This window comes from Heteronotia binoei, chromosome 2 (assembly GCF_032191835.1).
Source record: "Heteronotia binoei isolate CCM8104 ecotype False Entrance Well chromosome 2, APGP_CSIRO_Hbin_v1, whole genome shotgun sequence".
Classification (NCBI taxonomy): Eukaryota; Metazoa; Chordata; class Lepidosauria; order Squamata; family Gekkonidae; genus Heteronotia; species Heteronotia binoei.
This window is the reverse complement of record NC_083224.1, coordinates 170,456,585-170,473,675: the sequence shown is the minus strand read 5'-3', so window position 1 is coordinate 170,473,675 and position 17,091 is coordinate 170,456,585. Positions and strand designations below refer to the sequence as shown.

Sequence of the window (17,091 nt, the reverse complement as noted above, 5' to 3'; positions counted from 1 at the left end):
GGTCAGCATTGTCTACTTAGGCTGGCAGTAGGTCTCCAGGGTCTCAGGTGGAGGTCTTTCACATCACCTGCTACTTGATGCTTTTAACTGGAGATGCCAGGGCTTGAACCTGGATGCCAAGCAGATGTTGCGCCACTAAGCCATGCCCTCTCTTCAAAGCTGTCCCTCCGAAGCTGCAATTTCCTCCACAGGAAGCGATCTCTCTTATCTGGAGATGGGGTGTAATTCTGGGAGAACTCCAGGTTCCACCTGGAGGTTGGTGACCCTCATTTTCATATCTTATTACATTTTAATCCCATCCTTTCAAGGATCTGAAGACTTAACCACATGGTAAACTATGTATGGCCCTGCTTCAAACTTGCTGTCTCTCATTCTGCCTAACCTGAAATGAGCCGATATTTGCCCCTCTGGGGAGCTTACACACACCAGTGGGCTGTAGATGTACTGATGGAGTACACACAGGTTTCCCCAGTGAGGAAAAGGAAGGCTTCCTGGGTCGTTTCAGATCAGATCCCCCCAGAGCGGGGGGAAATTTAAGCATCCCATTCTTGTAGTCTCAATCTAAATTGGGTCCCCATGCACTTGAGAATATCAATTCCAAATGGGACCCTCCATTGCACATCTGTTTTTAACAGGCCACAGGATGGATCAATAAACAATTAAATGTGTAGTTAAGCCATGAAGAGTGGTGGTTTGTCCTCAGAGTAGCCCTGTGAATTTGATCACACTAAGGAACAGTTGCTTGCCTGAAGATGCCCAGTGTATTTTATACATGAGCAAAGATTTGAACCTGGATTTCCCACACCTGTGCTGTAGCTTTTAAGCCTCATGCTCCTGGCCATATTTCCGGTTCTGGTGGTCTGGCAAGCTTGGTAAGTTGTCTCACTTTCAGATCCAAACTCCTACAATTTGTGTGACATTTTGCACAATATCCTACATAGGGCCACTGTTCATATGTTGTTGTTCTTAATTGTCCAAAGTAGTTTGACAGCAATTATTTTTGTTTAGATATTTCTTAGCTGGGCTAATTCCTAGTTAGAATCTTAAATCTAAAGAAACTGGCAGTTGTTTCACAATGTTCTGAGAAGTGGAATAACAAAACAGGATAACACCTGCCGTCTCATAGTCTCATCTGGAGGGAATCTTTCAGACACTGAGTATTTGGACTCAAGTATGAGAAACTTATTAGTTGTATGTTGTAGTAACGCACCTCATGGGAGCTGTCAATCGTGTGTTTGTCCTTAAAACTGAAAATCCAGATGTTGGTAGACAGCTGGCTCTATTCTCTCTGAAATAAGAACTAATTTGCTACTATTGTATTATGGTTCTGCATTGTTCTGTCCAGAAAGAAATCAGACACCCCAAACCCCTCCCCACTGCCTGATTTTATTCTTGATGCTATACTCACACGAGACCAGATCCAGCTTCTGCAAAGGCTAGCTCTTTTGCAGCGCAACAATTGTACTGCTGTTTTTAAAACGAGAATGGTCCTAAAACGATAGAACAATTAACAGGAATGGGAGCAGATGTTCTTGCTGCTTTCTAAACACAGTCTTTTCTTCTAAACTAGATAAGGTACTGCCCTTTCTCTGTACTAGATCTACTGAAAATTAATTCCACTTGGTGACCTCGCCTGAAGCCAGGTGATATTATGAAGCTGCTGTTCAGAGGATCCTGGGGCTTATTCTAGGTCATGTGATCAGTTTGCATAGGACGCTGGCTTGTTGGGCATGACACAGAACCATGGGCCTGACTCTGTGTGAACACCTTAGGACAACATACTCCAGTTGCTGTGCATTGCAAGAAATCAAAATGTTACCCCAAGAGATGAAAAAATTGTCTCCCAGCCAATGAATATAGCATGGCAACAAGTAATCTGTTTTCAAGGAAAGCCTCACACATGGCAAATCTCTGGACCATACAGCATTTCTAAATCTTATGTCTGCTCAGCGTTTTTGGGGGTGATTGGAGTGGATTCCTTCCTAAAAGGTGGGTTGTGTGATCTGGATCACCGGCTGGAGAGGCAGAGCTAGATAGCTCAAGGGGAAAGCCTTTGACATAGCTGTCTTTCCTACTAAGTCTTTTCCTTGTCCTTTTGTCCCTTTATTAACCAAGAGCCTTGTTCTGGTGCCAGGTTTGGAACTGTGCTTGTAAGCCACTTGGTTTCAGACTCTACTGAAATTAACGTTACTCACTTTCACATGATGTGCTTAAGGTCAAGGTGTTAGAGAGATCAGCCCAGATGTCGGAACAGAAATCATGCTAATCCCCGGAGATGCAACTTCATAGCAGGGAGATCAGCTCATCTGGCACTAACTTCAGGACTTTTTGTCTCTTCTCTGGTGCATCTGGGCTGCAAAATTTTGCCCTCCAGCACAGAACACTTGCTACATAAGATCGACTTCCATGTTAGTGCTAATGGCTAGACTTTTAAATATATATATTTGCAGGGTCAGAAAAGCCGCAGATTATTAGATTTCGTTTCTCACCTAAACTTTGGTCCAAATTTATTCACATGTCAATGGCAACTTGTGGAAAAGTGAACCTAAGGTCAGTCTGCTGATTTGATCCCTCTGGGGTTGCATCAGCTTAAATGAAAACCTGCTAAGTGAAAACACCTCTTCAGAAACCAGATCTTCCTCATTGCAAACTCTAATATATTTATAAATGGTAAAAGAAGGGGAAATGGTATGCTCCTAGAGTTTCAGCCAGAACCAGTGAATTATAGACAGACGGCCTTTTAAAAGCCATAAAAAGGTAAAGGTAGCCCCCTGTGCAAAACCAGTCATTTCCAACTCTGGGGTGACATTGCATCACGACGTTTTCACGGCAGACTTTTTACGGGGTGCTTTGCCATTGCCTTCCCCAGTCATCTACACTTTCCCCCCAGCAAGCTGGGTACTCATTTTACCCACCTTGGAAGGATGGAAGGCTGAGTCAATCTTGAGTCGGCTACCTGAACCCAGCTTCCACTCGGATCGAACTCAGGTCATGAGCAGAGAGCTCAGACCGCAGTACTGCAGTTTTACCACTCTGCGCTATGGGGCTCCTTTTAAAAGTTGTACCAATAGTTTATTAGAAGGTTGAAAGTTTGTACAGTCAGATTGATGTGTAACCACAGCAGCTGTATGCTTTATAAAGATTTACATTTGTGTAGTGTGTTGCACTAGCACAGGGGTGGCTAAACTTGCTTAACATAAAGGCCACATAGAACAGACATAAGATGTTTGAGAGCTGCAAGACATGAATGTCAGATGTTTGAGAGCCGCAAGACAGGAAGGAGGAGTGCTAGCTTCAGCAGCACATATACTACAATTGGAACAGGAAGGAAGGAAAATAGACGGGGGAGGGAGAGAGGTAGTAAGAAAACAACTTTAACTTTAAATGCATTCTCCAAGCGACCAGCTGGCTTGGCTTGGAGTAGTGATTTAAAGAGACAAATGCCTTTTCCAAGCCAGCTGTTGGGGGCTTCGAGAGCCACACAATATTTGTGAAAAAGCCACATGTGGCTTCCAAGCCACAGTTTGGCCACTTGGATATCAAGGTTTGAATCCCAGGGTCTGCTGTGAATATGCACTGGGAGACCTTAGGGCAGTGAATTTCTTTCTCAGCTTAACCTACCTCAAAGGGTTCTTGTGAGATTAAAATGAAGGAGAAGAGTGACGTTAAACAAGCTGGGTCGTTGTTGAGGAGAAAGTTGGAGAATAAATGTATGTAAATAAATATCAAAATACCAAACACCCTAAAGAGAATTACACCCTTCTAATCTAATTGACTTCCATGGGTTTAGCAAGGTGTAGCTCTCAATAAAGCTTGCCCTGTGGCGCAGAGTGGTAAAGCTGCAGTAATGCAGTTGGAGCCCTCAGCTCACGACCTGAGTTCGATCCCAGTGGAAGCTGGTTCAGGTAGCCAGCTCAGATTGACTCAGCCTTCCATCCTTCTGAGGTCGGTAAAATGAGTACCCAGCTTGCTGGGGGGAAGTGTAGATGACTGGGGAAGGCAATGGCAAACCACCCCGTAAAAAGTCTGCCATGAAAACTTTGTGAAAGTAATGTCACCCCAGAGTCGGAAACGACTGGTGCTTGCACAGGGGACTACCTTTTTAGCTCTCAGTACTGCAGTGTTAAGTTCCTTTACAACATTCTTGTGTCTGCAAGTAGCATTTTGCTAATAAGATAATGGAGTTGAATAAACCCTATTAGTGTCAGAGTCTTAAATGAGATGTATGTGACTAGGGCTTCAATTAAACATAACAACATGAAATTGTATTTTGGAATAAAGAGCCCATGGCGCAGAGTGGTAAGCTGCAGTACTGCAGTCCAAGGTCTGCTCACAACCCGAGTCTGATCCCAGTGGAAGTTGGGTTCAGGTAGTCAGCTCAAGCTTGACTCAGCCTTCCATCCTTCTGAGGTTGGTAAAATGAGTTCCCAGCTAGCTGGGGGTAAAGCGTAGATGACTGGGGAAGGCAATGGCAAACCACCCCGTTAAAAAAAAGTCTGCCAAGAAAACGTCATGACGTGACGTCACCCCGTGGGTCAGTAACGACTCGGTGCTTGCACAAGGGACCTTTACCTTTTTACAACTACACTGGAACTACATCTGTCATCTTCAGTAACCCAACTGCCTATTTCTAATTCTTGTGGAAACTAACAATCCTTTGAGCGATGAAGATGGTGAGGGGTCTGGAGACCAAGTCCTATAAAGAAAGGTTGAAGGAGCTGAGGATATTTAGCCTGGAAAGGAGGTGGTTGAGAGGTGATATGATCACCATCTTCAAGTACTTGAAGGGCTGTCATATAGAGTATGGTGTAAAATTGTTTTCTGTGGCCCCAGAAGGTAGGGCCAGAACCAATGGGTTGAAATTAAATCAAAAGAGTTTCTGGCTCAACATTAGGAAGAACTTTCTGACAGTTAGAGAGGTTCCTCAGTGGAACAGGCTCCTCGGGAGGTGCTGGGCTCTCCTTCCTTGGAGGTTTTTAAACAGAAGCCAGATGGCCATCTGACAGCAATGAAGATCCTGTAAGTTTAGGGGGAGGCATTTGTGAGTTTCCTGCATTGTGCAGGGGGTTGGACTAGATGACCCTGGAGGTCCCTACCAATTCTATGATTCTATGATACCTTATTCCTGTGCTTTCACTTTCAGCTCAAAACGTCCTGTACATATAGATGGAAGACAAATCCTGAATAGTTATCACACTGCCTTATCTTAACAGTTGGATCAACAGCAATTGTCGTTATTGTGCTGTTAGTAGCTAAGTTTCCCTTATTTTGGACTACTCAGAAATAGGCCCCACTATGTTCAGAGCTGCTACTAGGGTTGCCAATTCCCAGATGGGGGCAGGGGATCCCTCGGTTTGGAGGCCCTCCCCTCGCTTCAGGGTCATCAGAAAGCAGGGGGAGGGGAGGGAAATTTCTGCTGGGAACTCCATTATTCCCAGCATGGCCAGTGGCTGGGGCTAATGGGAGTTGTAGGCAAAAAACATCTGGAGAGCTACTGCTGGCCACCCCTAGTGGAGATTTATTCCCATAGTAGGAAATTATGGAGAATTGATCCATGGGTATCTGGGGCTCTGGGTGGCCTGGTTTTTGAGGTAGAGGCACCAAATTTTCAGTATAGCATCCAGTGCCCCTCCCCAAAGTACCCTCCAATTTTCACAACGATTGGACCAGGGGGTCCAATTCTATGAGCCCCAAAAGAAAGTGCCCCTATCCATTATTTCCTATGGAAGGAAGGCATTTAAAAAGGTGTGCAGTCCCTTTCAAAGTGATGGCCAGAACTCCCTTGGAGTTCCATTATGCTTGTTACACCCTGGCTCCGCCCCCAATATCTCCTGGCTCCACACCAAAGTCTCCTGGCTCCACCCCTAAAGTCCCCAGATATTTCTTGAATTGGACTTGGCAAGCCTAGCTGCTACCAGGTTATAATTTCAGAGAAGTAGGCTGTGAACACACACACTAAATAATGCACTTTCAATCTGCTTTCTACTAGGCACTTTCCAACTGGATTTTGCCAGTTCACACAGTAAAATCCAGTTGGAAAGTGCGTTATTTAGTACGCGTGATTGCAGCCCTAATGTGTTATTGTGTGATTGAAGCCTTTGTGATGTTAGTCATCTGCAGTAAAATTAAAACAGAAACAGGAGTCCAATGGCATCTTAAAGACCAACGAAATTAATTCCACCGTAATCTATCTTGAGTCAAATCTCACTTCATCAGATATGTGCATATAGGCCATCGCTATGGCATATGTTTTTGCACCTGATATAATTTTGCTACCAGGTAAGTGTGCATACTATAACCTCAAAGCTAGACTATTGTCTAGACTACATGGATCTGCCCTTAAAGGAAACTCAGAAGTTGGTAGAGATTGCTGCACCTTGATTGCTATCAGGAACTAAGTGGAACATGCACATCACGCCCATTTTGTGGTCCATTCCACTGGATACTGAAAAACTACTGGTCAAGGTACTGGTCAACACCTACAAAGCCTTTAATGGTTTTTCTTGTTATGCTCTTTTGCATGAGTTTTGCTTCTCTGAGCAAAACTGTCTAAGGGTGTCAGCATACAACTGGGTCAGATTGGTGACAGCCCATACATGTGTATTTTTGCTGCGACTCCCACATTATGGAATGGCTTGCCTGAGGAGATCAGGAAAACGCCATCGTTCCCCCAGAATATGCAAATGTTCAGAAGGGCATTTTAATAAAGGAATTAGAACTGTGCTATAATAGAACAGCTCAGGAGGAGGCTTTTATATTGGAATAGGATTGTAGCCCATTACAGTGTTTACTGTAATTATCACCTATTTACTGCATTGCAGTTCTTTAATCCTAGCTGTATTGCATTGTTTGTTAGATGTGTTGCAGAAGCAACAGCTTGCTAAGAGTCTAGTTAATATAAATACTGCTGAAATAGTTATTTAATCCGCTTGTACCCTAGGAGGAGCTTGGGGACACTTGCTAGTGCTCAGAATTTATTGAACGTTTTCTCTTGCAGTTCACCTCTTGTTTCTCTCTCAGCATGTGTTAGTTCTTGTGCTCTGAAGGTATCTCTGTTGCGTTAGTGGCCAGCAGGCAGCTTTTGTCTTTGTGCAAAATCATGTTGCAGTGTTGCAGTAAAAGTCATTGAAAGCAAACTCCAGAGCATGGATTGGGTTGTTTCCTGAGCTCCGCCAACAAGATGTTTTATGCTGCTTGAATTGTTGTCTCTATTTTATTTATTTATTTATTTATTTTATGATTTACATCCCGCCCTTCCCACCAAGTGGCTCAGGGCTGCCTTGAGTCACAGTGTCAAAGGTGAGCTGTTATTAAAGGAAATAAGTAGGACTGGCAGTTTGTGCCCATCCCTACTCAAGAGTCTCCAGTGTAAAGCAATCTAATGTGGTCTATTTTAGCACACTGCGTGTCTTTACGCAGGACATTTATTTACTAATGGAGTGATATGTCTTTTTGAAATGCCTAGGTTCAGGGCAGTATTTATGATCAAGCTAAGTAAACTACAATTGTGAATTTTAGATGCAAAAATGAAAAAAGTTTTTTTTACTAACAATTACTAAATCACCAATTTTGAAAGGAAATGCTTGACATAGTTTAGGTATTGGAATGCCTTAATCTAGCCCTCCTTGAGTTTTCAGACTGGTACAACCGATCATGTATGACAGGATCTAAGAATAGAAAACAATCTGCTTGAAACTGAGGACATTTTTACTTTATACTTCATTGTGTACAAGAAGACTTCAGATCAACATCTGTGCTGCAAATCACTTTATTTGCTAGCACTTGGAAAGCCAACAAGGAGATCTATTTTGAAAAGGAAACTGGTCTATTTTTAATATACGTGTGCAGCTTTCTTTCCACTCTTAGCAAGTCTCACTTCAAAGCAACATTTCCTTCCTTCATCTTGTTAAATGGAAAAACAATTAACCAGATTTCTTGTAGTTACTTCTACAAAGGTAGCTTTTTCTTATATACTGCTTTAGTAACAAATTCAAAGTATTTTCAAATCATTAAAACTGGGCAAAAACAGGCAAGGACTGCTGGGTTCCAACATGAAATAACTTATTTGTGCATGCAAATTAAAACCAAATGCTGAAAATTTCCGAGGTGTATAGTTGTCGGTTATCAGCTACTGGGATTCCTTCTATCACTTGTTCTAGAACATAAAACTATTATCAAAACAAAACAAAAAAACCAAAACTATATTATCACATACCCATAAAGCCCAGGGAAAATGGTAGTGTTGGAGAGGAAGTCCATTGCAGGCTAATGCTTCCAGGGACCTGAGTCAGCAACTAGTTCAGCTTGAGGGCCACTTTGTGGGGAGTGTGGTGATAAAGGACCAAATCCTTAACCCTTCTCAAAAAAAATTTTTTTACAAAAGAATAGCTGTTAAAATCCTACTCCTTGCCTCTAGATTCACAAACAGAAATCTGTGTCTCATCAGATGGTCAGTTATCACTTGGGAATCATCAGCTACTGATCCCTTTTATGGGGGCAAAATTGTTTATTATTCTTATTCTTATTATTTAAATTAACTCCTGCAACAAATATGTGCATCTGATGAAGGAAGCTTTGACTCTGAAAAGCTTATTAGCACTCCCCCCCAAAAAATTCTTGTTGATCTCTAAGGTGCTACTGGACTTGAATCTAGGTATTTCTAGCCAGGGCTTTTTTAAAAAAGAAAGAAAAAGCCCAAGAGGACATTTGCATATTAAGCCACACCCCTGCCATCACCATTGTTTCACACAGGATTTTTTTTGTAGAAAAAGCCCAGCAGGAATTCATTTGCATATTAGGCCACACCCCTGGCACCAAGCCAGCCAGAATTGCGTTCCCAAAAAACCCTGTTTCTAGCTAACACTGTATGTTGCCACATGTTGAATATGCGAGCTTCTTTTAAAGGAGCATTTCTGAATCAGCGTATGCCAAGGCAACATCAGCAGCTTTTTGATTGCCCTGTTTATGTAAAGGAAGGACTACTATCCTTGTTTATATATAGCTGCAGAGGAGAGCCCATCATCTTTCATGCAGACCTGGATAAATGGTGCAAATAGCCCTTTGCAGTCAACGTCTCAGCGCTCTGATGTATATGGAAGAATGAAAGGAATGTATCTGTGGTGGGGTTGGTCAAAGCTTTTCTAGAAGGATTAAAATTTTATGCATCAGTATAATGTGAAAATCCCTGCAGTAGAACCACAAGTTTATACTACTTTAGGAAGTAAATGGAAATGTAGCATTATAGATACACTGGCCTTGAAAAATTAGTAACTTCTAGGGATATGTCCCTTTTTAAAAAAACCAAGATACGATCTGTAGAAAAATTCAGTTCTCTGTAGAAGTTATTTTCACCTAAAGGGGTTGCTAGAGGGCTGGAATGTCTGGCACAACAGCTCTTCTGAGATTTCCCAGAACAAAGTTCTTGGGTTGCAGTAAGTATGTTATAAGCAAAAGCAGGTAGATTTCAAACACAATTTTTAAAAGACTTGAGGAAGATTAATTGTTGTCCATATTTATGCACATGATATGTGAGACTGGAATGAATAGACTTTTATTTTTTTAGACCCAACATTTATGTGCTTGGCTAGGAAGTATTTATTTAAAAAACTGAATAGTGGATTTGGATCATGCTCTAGGGTTGCCAGGTCTGTGTTGGAAAATACCTGGAGACTTTGGGAATGAATCTGGGAGAGGGTGGGGTTTGGGGAGGGATGGGCTTCAGCTTGGTACAGTGCCATAGAGCCTGCCCTTCCAGGGGAGCTGATCTCTGCCAGCTGGAAATCAGTTGTAAAAGTGGGAGATCTCCAGGCCCCAACTTGAGGTTGGCAACCTTATCATGCACGTGTGTGTGTGCACACGCGCATGCGCGCACACACACACAGAGCAATACTGTGCAGGTCTATTCAGAATCTTACCCAAGACTCTTCTATGGAGCTTACTCCTAGGAAGATGTTTTTAGGATGATTCTGGGGCTTGTGATTGCAACATGTGACTGGGATGAAAAATCACTTGGGGAGAAATCTGGAACAGAGAAATGGCAAGTGGACAAGAGCATCGCCTTCCCTGACTGTTTCTCTACTTTTGAATTGGCTTGCTTTTTTAAAAAAAGATCAAGTATCCCATACATGTTTTTGCTGGGTTGCCAGCTTCCAGGTGGTGGGTGGAGATCTCTCGCTATTACTACTGATCTCCAGGCAACAGAGATCAGTTCACCTGGAGAAAATAGCCAGTTTGGAAAGTGGATTCTGTGATATTATGCCCACTGAAGTCCCTTCCTTTCCCAAACCTTGCCCTCCTCAGGATCCACCCTCAAAATCTCTGGCTATTTCCCAACTCAGAGCTGTGACCCTCCTCCTCTATCTCACCAATTTATTGCTAAGCGATGCTACCAGACATGCTCCAAGTACATGCCAGCTTTTTTCTCATGGTTTGTTGTTACCATTGGCCAAAATTAAAACACATAAACAAAGGGAAAAATGATGATTCACAGAGAGTCCTTTAAAATCATTCATGTTGCCTACAAGGAGTTCTATGACTAATTGTTGGCATTACTATGATTTTATTTTGTTGTTTCTGGTAACTCCAGAGAACTCTGTTCAAGCCAGTTGGAGCTGCATTTCATCAATAAAAAGTTTTAAATTAAAACATTTCAAACAGAAGTTCCCAGTATAACCATGCCATGTGTGATGATCCATCCTTTTCTGTTCAGTTTGGGGAGCTCTTAAAGGCTTTTTAAAATCCTGGATAAACAGTAGCTAATTTATAAGGTATGAGTACTACCCTACCAAAGTCAATCACGTGTTTAAGCCCCGTTGATTTCATGGGACTCATTAACCATGTTCTTGAATCAACAGGACTTAATATGCTTGCCTTTTGCTGGCTCACGCCCTTTGTTTCTTATTCACTTCAGCTGTAGCAGTGCACATAGATAGCACCCCGAACAGTGCATATGCAATCTTAATTTTGTTGTGATTTCTTTTAAGGACACTTTCAGAACTTTTAACTTTTATTTCAGGTTATCTTTATTTTGCACAGAAACTAGGAATGATTTATCCACATTTGTCTAATACGTTTGAAGCAGCACTCCATTTCTAAAATAAAGGTTCTTTTAACACAGGGGTGTCAAATGCATTTGTTATGATGGCCGGATCTGACATAAATGAGACCTTGTTGGGCCGGGCCATGTGTATCATAAAATGTAATTCCAGGTAGAGGAGATATAAACTTTATAAAAGACACAAACACAAAGATTTTGTTTTAAACTTAAAACATGCTTAAAAGTTTAGGACTCTTGCAATATTTTGTTTATTTAATAGTCTCTGGTAACTGAAATCTCTTTCTCTGAATGATTGCATCAAAATCTAGAGGTGCTGTAGCACTCTTGAGTATGCTGTTCAGGTGTTGTTTAGTTGTATATCTGTTATGTTGCAAACCTACTTTTGATTTTTTGACATTCATTACAGAAATCTCATGATCAAAGTTTTGATCCTAAGACACAGTGGAAAACATGCAATGGATGGGCATTGTGAGCTTCTGTACATAAGTTGCTTCATGTACTGGTAAGCCAACGGAGAAAACAAAGGCTTTGCTCTGCAGCTCCTCTGTGATTGAGCAAACCTGAAAAAGCAAGCAGTGACACAGAAGGAAGCAGATGACAGTGAGTTGCCCGCTGGGCAAATAGGAGCCCAGGCCTCAGGCTGCACATTTGACAACCCTGTTTTAACAGCTACTCCAAGAATGAATACAGATTGTTGCTCTCCTAACTTATGAGAAAGTGCAGATCTGCTAGATGGTCACATGAAGCACCAAAACATTGGAATTCCTTCCTGCAAGATGTACATTTGCCCCCAACCCTTCTTACCTTCAGAAGGCAGAACTGCCAAGAGGCACTATAGGCCTAGGTTTGCCTACTTTGCTTGGGAAATCCCTGGACATTTGGGAGTCATGCCTGGGGAGGGAGCTCATTGGGGATATGATGCCACAGAGTCCATTCTCCAAATGTGCCATTTTGTTCAGGAGAAATGATCTCTGTAATCTGGATATCAGTTGTAATTCTGAGAGAACTTCAACCCCCCCCCCCCCCCGAGATTGGCAACTCTATAGACTTCAAGACAAGACAGCTCCCAGACCCTTCTTTGAAGTATAATGCCAGGTCTTCGCTTGTTAGCTTGGCAGAGCAGGGAGTGAGGGGAAGGAGGAGGCGGAGGAGGAAGGAAGAAGTAGTTTATACTCCACCCTTCACCTGGAATCTCAGAGCGGCTCTACCCTTCACCAGGAGGCTCGGAGCGGGAGGCCTCGGCGAAGTCCGGAAGACAGCAGGTGCGCTCAGAGCCGGGCTCTGATCATGCTCACTGCCATGCCCTCCCGACTTCGACGAGACCTCCCAAGCCTTGGGAGGCCTTGGTGAAATCCGGAAGGCAGCAGGGGAGAGGGCACCTCATGGCATGAGGAGAGAGGGCACCTCATGGCACTCTTAGGCCAGGTGGTGCCCTAGGCCTACTTGGACACCCTATGAGGTAGGTGGAGCTGAGAGAGCTCTGAGAGAACTGCTCTTGAAATAACAGCTCTGCGAGAACTGTAATTGACCCAAGGTCATACCAGCAGGTCCATGTGAAAGAGTGGGGAATCAAACTTGGTTCTCCCAGATTAGAGTCCACCAGTCTTAACCACTATACCAAACTGGCTCTCAAAAATAAAAGAAATAATGCCATTGCATCAACAGCTTGTTTCTATTTCTGGGGCTTTCCATGGAGTTTCTGCAGAATTATAGAGTAGTGTGATGCCACTTCTGGGTTCCAACCGGAAATTACATCATGCTGTCAACATGATAGTTCTGCCGATGTCTTTACCCCCCAGCCTCTCTCTTCATGCCAGCTGTTGTCTGCTGACCCTGCTTAGATCACATGATCTGTCAGTAGAAGGCTCTAAGAGTCATGGCTCTTTCTTTCCTGTGTCCCCCTCCCCACAGCAGTCCATTCTGACCCTGGGAAAATTTATTATTGGGATTATGAAACCTGTGTGGGGTTGAGGGGCTATCGAGGGCAGTCTTAGTGATTCTGGGACAAAAGTCACACTCCAGAATCAGCCCTTGCCTTGGGCAAGGCAGGTGAATGGGCACAGCCACTACTGCGGCAACTGCTCCTGAGCCCTAGATTAGCAGGCCCATATGGTCTTGGCAGAGTTGGCTACCTGAGATCTAGAGGGGGTGGGCATGCACAATGGGAAGAGCCTGGATGCCTTCTCTTCCTCCTCTTTCCCCTTCCATCAGGGGTGGGGCTATAGGGGCTTTTTGGTTTTAATATAATGGCCGTAGAGAAGTTATTTTGCTGTTGCCTTGTTGTGGATTTTGAGCAGGCTGATTTCATAAAATACAATTCTGATTCTTGTTTCTGTTGTACTGATGGCTTTTAATTATCTTTTTAAAAATCTGTTTGTGTGATATGTTTTAACCATATTGTCAGCTGCATTGCAAGTGCTATTAAAAAAGCAGACTATATTTAAATAAATTAACGAATAGCAATGGTAACATTACCTTGGCATTCCTTGGCAGGACAAACTGGCTTGTCTAGTGATTACATGAGTACAGTGGGTTATGTTTCTATATCCTCAGAGCAGAAGTTAACATCATTCAGTGATAATACGTTATGAGGGTCAGATCCTCAACAGTAGACACACTTCTTTAACAGTTAGCATCTTGAATCCTCTCTGTCCCCAGATACACAGTAAACGTTCAAAAACCAACTTCTGAGTTTTTGTTTGCTTGTTTTAAAGGCATAGAGCTCTGTTGCAATAACTTGTAAGCTCAGAATGTTTCCTATAGCAAGCCATGAGATTTCCCCCCCAGTTGCTTTCAGTATACAGAGGTCTCTTTGGAAATTGCTCCTTTGCTTTCATGTTTGATCCTGCCTAAGGCAAGAGATCAGCAGTAGTTCCTGTTAGCTGTCTGGAAAGAAGAAGAGAGCTGGAGTTAGTTCCTCTTATACCCAAAACAGCTGATTAGTAACCAGTGTGATAGGAGACTAGGATCCAGGAGACCCAGGTTCAAATCCCCATTCTGCCATGAAAGCTCGCTGAGAGACTTTAGACCTGTCACCTACACTCTGCCTAATATAGACCTCACAGGGTTGTTGTGAGTATCAAATGGAGACCAGGGAATGATGTTGTATGTCCTTATGGAAAAAAATGGAGGAAAATGTAAATAAGTATTTTCAAATAACTGACCTATGGTGTTCATATCGGAATAACAAAATGTGAATGATAGACACTCATCCTTAAAAACCCTGGGCATACACATGTGTTTAAGGATGCATTCGTATGCTGAGGGAAAATTGGTCTATATAGTTATACCTACCGTTTTCATATTTGCTGCATCAAGTGTGGAACTGCATGTATTAACAAATCACTAAGGTCAGCCAATATGTTGCAACCATCTGATTTCCCATCCTCCTAAAATAAAGACATTTGACACAAACCTATTTCACATGCGCTTATCCCTATGCAGTATACTCATACAAACCAATCTGCCATGGTCTATAAGAGCATTCAAATTGCCTTTGGGAAGCTTTTGCCTCATGTGATATAATTAAAGTGAAATTGACAGACTGTCTTCATTTCCCACACCAATTAGGATCTCCATGATTGTTGGCTGAGCAAAGGAATGTGTCGAAGTAAGCTTGCCTTTCCTCCCTAAAAGTCAGTCGGCCAGACCTTTACACAAGAGCAAGCCCAACCTTTATTTGCATTCCTGACTCTCAAAAGGCCTAGGGAGATCCCATGGTGATAGCTGTCTCATTCTTAGAGCAATAAATCAGAAGTGGTCCCAGGTCCCTAGCTAGGGCTGGCAGGACTGATCTATGTCAGTGCTAAGAATCTCAGACAAGTTAATGCCTAAGAAGATGAGTTGACTCGAGAACTGTGGGAAAGGAAATGGTTTACCTTTTCTCTGCTTCAGTTCCCTTATTTTCAGGGCTTTTTTAGAGCAGGAATGCACAGGAATGCAGTTCCAGCTGGCTTGGCATCAGGGGGTGTGACCTAATATGCAAATGAGTTAATGTTGGGCTTTTTCTAAAAACAAACCCCTGTGTGAAACAATAGTGACACTGGGTGTGGCCTAATATGCAAATAAGTTCCTGCTGGGCTTTTTTTGTTGCTTATTTTCATATACCAACAATGTCAAAAGGAACCAAGATCTTATGTTTATTGTTCACTTTTTAAGACATTTCTGCCTAAAAGACTTCTGAGACAATGTCTGATTGGAAAAATTAGAGAGCATGAGAAACAAATTGAAATGCGCTCTATATATTAATGACAATTTCCAGTATTCTCAGAGGGAGTGAGTCTAAGAGGGTCTACTCAGAAGTAAGCCACATGTTACTCAGTGGAGCTTACTCCCAGAAAAGTGTCTTTAGGATTGCAGCCTCTTGAGTTATTGTAGATTGTCTTGTTAACACAAGTCCAGTGGCAAACAGCTGCTGTAGCGCAACAGCAGTACAATGTTTTTACAATGTGTAGATGTCGCCAAAGAAAGGGAATTCAGGATAGGGAATACAGTAGCAGGCTTAATTTATAATGGGCTGGAGTCAACAGAAGCCAGGAGCAGGTATAGTTGCACCAGAGAATGTATTGTATGTGACTAGTTCTATGGGAGTATGCATCCCCACCAATCATGTGTAGTGCATGATTATAATATCTGTTTAGATCCCCTGCAAATCTAGGTGCACACTGTAATGCATACACATACTGGGACATATCTGTATCAGATCTGGGTTCACTGAGGCTTGCACTGATGATTGGCAACTGTAGCTGCTTTAGTAACACTGGGAAATATCAAATATTTAACAGCACAATGCCCAAGACTCTCAATTTCTACTGGTGTGCAGTGCTCCAAAGTGAGTCACATAAAACACAAAATGTTTTGAAATATTCCGATTTCACACCTTATTTCTCTCCAAATTCTCACACCAAATTAAACTTACCCCTTGGTGTTCAAGTTCCTTTAATCTCTCCCCTATTCTTTTTTGGTTACACTTCCCTCTCCTCTTTCTTTTGTTCCCACTCCACTATGGGAATCTAAATTTGAAGTATCTTGGACAATGAACTGTCTGTTGTGCTTAAGTAATCTTGTAAATTGCCCTGCACAAATAACCTTGCAGAAGGCTGATAGGTAATTACAATCTTCCATTTCCAGCGCACAGAATGTAAATATATCGTGTGGCCATATGCTTAGGATCACTTGCATGGAGTGAAATTTAAATGATATATTCCCCTTCTCAGCTGTGTTACTTATCTTACTGACCTGTTCTTAAAGTAGTAGGAAATTAATTACAGGAAATAACTCAGATGCATTTGAAAGCGGCTAAAGCCTTCTAGCTTGTAAAAGGTTTTTGACTTTTTTTTTTTTTTTGTATTGGCAAGATTTATTAAAAATCATACTGAAGCTCCTCTGGAGAGCCATCTGGAAACTCCTCTGGACTCACATTGCAGTCAAAACTCTTCCTCAGCCTCTGATTAGTATTCTATTGACAAGCATTGGGGTAAGGACCAAACAATACAGAAGGGTTGTTGTAGAAGCAGATCTATTCTGGTCCAGCAGCAGGAAATACACCGCTGAATCCAGGCCTCCTATAAATGGGAGCAGCTGCCTGGAATCAGTGCTACAAGACTATCTTCAGCAGGGATGGGAATTTGATTTCAGAGGGTTGGATCCAAGTGGAATTTTTCCAGTGGTAGAACAGAACTTTCCAGCTTCCTCCCCTGTCCCCTTTCCTCCTGGGGGATGACCAGAGAAAGGGCCTACAGCAGGAAAGGGAAATAGGTGGAAGCTAAGCTGCTAGTTTAGTCTGGTTCTTCCAGTCCAGAATCCTTATCTATAAATGTATGCTTATATAAGCATTGCAAGAGAAATACACAGAAGGAAAAAAATGTGTTAGCCAGAGGGTATTAAAATCCTATTAAGTATCTTATGACCTTGAATGGCTATGTTACTGTGCCACCCTAAGCAGCGTTAACAGCCTTTTAAACCCATTGAAGTCAACGGGCTTAAAGGGGACATCTCTGTTTAGAACAGCACGGTTGGCCTTGCTGAAAATGCAG

At 42.5% G+C, this 17,091-nt stretch overlaps 1 protein-coding gene across 2 annotated transcripts in view; it reads left to right on the top strand.

Moving 5' to 3' along the window:
• DHX9 (DExH-box helicase 9) overlaps positions 1-10,213 on the top strand; it is a 59,815-nt gene extending 49,602 nt beyond the window's left edge. For both annotated transcript variants that reach the window (XM_060232421.1, XM_060232420.1), the window contains one exon: positions 10,201-10,213. The gene's annotated coding sequence lies outside the window, so the exon portion shown is untranslated. The remainder of the gene's footprint in view (positions 1-10,200) is intronic.
• The last annotated feature ends 6,878 nt before the right edge of the window (positions 10,214-17,091 follow it).